Here is a 3977-nt window from a genome sequence, read left to right on the forward strand (position 1 = left end):
GAAAGAAAGAAAGAAAGAAAGAAAGAAAGAAAGAAAGAAAGAAAGAAAGAAAGAAAGAAAGAAAGAAAGAAAGAAAGAAAGAAAGAAAGAAAGAAAGAAAGAAAGAAAGAAAGAAAGAAAGAAAGAAAGAAAGAAAGAAAGAAAGAAAGAAAGAAAGAAAGAAAGAAAGAAAGAAAGAAAGAAAGAAAGAAAGAAAGAAAGAAAGAAAGAAAGAAAGAAAGAAAGAAAGAAAGAAAGAAAGAAAGAAAGAAAGAAAGAAAGAAAGAAAGAAAGAAAGAAAGAAAGAAAGAAAGAAAGAAAGAAAGAAAGAAAGAAAGAAAGGCAAAAAAATGTTTATGATGAATGACTAAATAAAGCTGAATGAGGGCTAGCTGAACACAAACTCAAAAGTGGATGTAAAACATTCCTAAATAGTTGAAAAGTGCAAGTATAAACAGTAGGTAGAGATGCTCAACTGTTTTGCAGACTCTGTATATGTAGCAATAATGTCTGAAAACAAAGGATGCAGAAGGAATACGGAGATCAAAATTAGAACTAGGCCATTACCGTATGAAATAAGCCTTTCATGATAAAAACCACAATGGCTCCAAGTTCAGATAAAACACTGTATAATATATACTTGGGAACAATCAGTAAAGGAAGGATGGATGAGTGTTCTCCTCATCCCAATACTCTGGAGTGAGTAGTGACCATGACAACCATTAGTACATGTGTTGTGTTTGGTGTTAAACTGACTGTTTGTTAAACTTCTGTCTTTCTGTTTTTATTTCTAGGCCTCTTCCTTATCTTAGGCTTGATACTTTACCCTGCAGGTTGGGGATGCCAGAAAGCAATAAGCTATTGTGGACATTATGCTTCCGCTTACAAACTAGGAGACTGCTCCTTGGGCTGGGCTTTCTACACAGCTATGGGTGGCACTATTCTGACGTTCGTCTGTGCAGTCTTCTCGGCGCAAGCTGAAATAGCCACATCCAGTGACAAAGTGCAAGAAGAAATAGAAGAAGGAAAAAACCTTATCTGCCTCCTTTAACTCCAGTGGGGAAAAATACCAGCACCTGGATCTTAATCTGCTTTCCATTGACTGGACAAGCAGATCCACATACCTGTTTCTACCATTTGTGTGATTGAGCCCCATGCATTCCAGACCCGAACTACTGAAATGGTCTTTCTTCCTTGCTGGGCAATGAGGATCAGAGAAATGATCCCAAGAAAGAAGAATGTAAATACTTGGGGATATTTTTAGTTTCATTCTATGATCAGGACATAGTTGAATATATTAATCTGATTGGGGATGTGAGGAATCGTGTATATAGCAGGAGTATTGTTGTTATAAGTGACAATTTCTGATTGACCAGATTGCCTTACTCACCTTGGTCACTTTGAAGAATTGTGATTTAAAAGAATAGAAGCCAGCACATTTGTCTTTTTCTCATATGAAAGAGAAGCCTATTTTAATGAGGCTTTGTTTCCAAGGGCTCCCCCTCACCTGTGAGTATTTCACCACCACCTGGTTTGGTACCATACTTTTCATTGAGGTGCTTTTTGATACTGAACTTCCTTAAAGTACAGTGCCTTCTCGGGAAGTGTATGTTGGCAAGAGCAAAGTTGATGTGACATGATGCAGTTTACACCAGTCTTTAAGCATTTAAAAAGCTGAGTCTCTGCCAGGTTTCTTTGTCCTGAAACTTACAGTGGAAGGTGTCTGCCATTTGTTACTTAGCAGGTAAATTATTTTGCTTCCATGGACTAGAGAGAGAAGCTGTTGTTACACTTGCTTTCACCTGATTCTGATAAAATTGTTTGAAATAACCATTATCAGAAATATTTCTACAGCCTTTATTAAAACTCATGAAATCCCAAGCAGATGACCACTCCCTACAGCACAGCTAGGCATTATCTTGTGAATACCAACAGCCTGGCCTGGGCTGTAGCCTCTCCTACATGTGTAGATTGCACGTTGGACTTCAACAGTATTATTGTTTTGCTTGCCAGTGAAACCTCATTCCTCGTCTACAGATCAGTCTGTCTCATGACCCAGAGCCACAGGAGTCCTTAAGAAATTTACATTTTTCATGAAGTCTTGCCAAATTCTACATGGCTGAGAAGATCTTTTCTGTTTTTTTAAAACCACATATAGTATGGACCCTTTTCCAACTAAATCAACAGAAACAAAACAAACCTTGCCACAACTGGCATTCCTTTCTCAAAGGCAGTTGGTTGTATTACTTGTGGTGTTGCATCACTCACTAGAACTGCTTCTGAAAACAAATTCTAAAGATATTTAAAAAAAACCCCAAAAGAACGATGAACATTGGAGCATTGGGGAGAATTCATCTGAGAAGTAGTTCTAATGAAATACTAAGTGAATTTTAGACTCTTCTTACTTCTTGGTAGTTTAACATCATCCAGTGACAGTGTTGCTCTCCATCGCTTCCCTGCATGATATGGAGCAGAGATTCTTGTTTATGCCTGGTCAGTCCCTTAGAACATGCATTAGTTATTTATAGGTATTAAAAAATTGTTGTTACTGTACGGGCAGACAGCTAATTTCAATACATTGCTCAAGCCATTTGTAATACAAGAGCTGTTCAGCAGCTCTTCGACTGCAAGGCCCGGATGGCACCTTTCCAGTGCCTGCTGTGCAGCACAGACACCGCCTCGACTCAGCTGACCGGCAGAGCAAACCAGTCCCAGCTCCCAGCCTGGGCGGGTCCATGCCCCACACACTTTCAGGCCACATGCCAGATGGGTATGGAGGTGATCTCCAAGCCACTGCGTAAAAAACAAGTTAAACTTCTGCCAATATTAAAAAGGGATTGTTTTAATCTAGCCTCTCCTTGCATTCAACTGTTCCTGCAACCCATGTCCACCATATTCTAGTTTAAAACGGGTAACTCAATTTTTCTTTTAAATACTTAATTTATAAAAACAAAAGTTATGGTCTGGAACCATTTCTGCCAGCTGCCGTCACAAAGCAAGATTTTAACAAATCAAAATCACAAGCACAAAGTGGTCTCTGAGGACAGAAATGACAGCCAGCACATCCAGCCCACACCTATTTTTTCCTTCTTGTTTTTTTTCCCTGTACACAGAAACACGCCACGTGAAGGGCACGTGCTTGGCTTGTACCTCGGGTCCCGCAGAGCTGTGGGGCGGCTGAAACCATCCTTCTGACGTTCCTCCCGAGCCCCTGCTGGAGGGCGGCCACAGAGGCTGGGCCACCAGCTCAGCGGTGCTCTGGTGGGCTCTGCTATTGGACAAGGGGGGCATTAGGAAGAAGAACAGTAGCGTAAACATCAGCTAAAGAGTAATTATGAAATCGATGATGTACAATTTTAGCTTTTCTTAGGTGGGTAGCGATCCAATATCCACATCACCACTGCCAACAAATCTTGACACTATATTAGGGTGACAAATGCTGCTTTGGCTTGAGCACTCAATTAGTCAGAATAAGGTCAGTTCTTCTAAAAGGTATAGAGGGCATATACTGCTTTGGCTGAGAAATCAACAATGACTGACCTTTATTTACATAACTAGCTGACCTCTGCTGTGATCTACAGAATGCTTAAAACATTTTAATAGTGCAGTTATTTAAATACAAATGAGGTATTATTTTCAGTGGCATGTTTTGCTCTTGTTTGCATTTTAACCAGGAAGAACTAGCTTTTCTTCTTGTTGCTGGTCTACTATCAACTTGCTGCGCAACAACATAATCAACTAACTTGCAAATGTCCATGTTCATCACATAGCACAGACAGAAGACAGGCTGGGAAGAAATATGGGGAAAAAAAAAAATCAGAATTTCTTTTCTCAGGGTTCTGTTTTTCTAGCACGTGATAAGATGGTATATATTGCAGATTTTAATTTTTTTTTTTTTTTTCTGGATGAGGTTTTGAGGTGTAGGGTGCACTCATTAAATTTGACAGCTGTTTAAAGTTGTTCCTGAAGTTCACCTCAGCAGTAGCTTTGAAAGATTG

General features: G+C 39.5%; 1 pseudogene; it reads left to right on the plus strand.

Annotated features, from left to right (window-relative positions):
- Positions 1 to 1093: 1093 nt before the first annotated feature.
- LOC104525050 (uncharacterized) lies at positions 1094 to 3713 on the plus strand (annotated as a pseudogene).
- The last annotated feature ends 264 nt before the right edge of the window (positions 3714 to 3977 follow it).

This window comes from Antrostomus carolinensis, unplaced genomic scaffold (assembly GCF_000700745.2).
Source record: "Antrostomus carolinensis isolate BGI_N321 unplaced genomic scaffold, ASM70074v2 scaffold6535, whole genome shotgun sequence".
Classification (NCBI taxonomy): domain Eukaryota; kingdom Metazoa; phylum Chordata; class Aves; order Caprimulgiformes; family Caprimulgidae; genus Antrostomus; species Antrostomus carolinensis.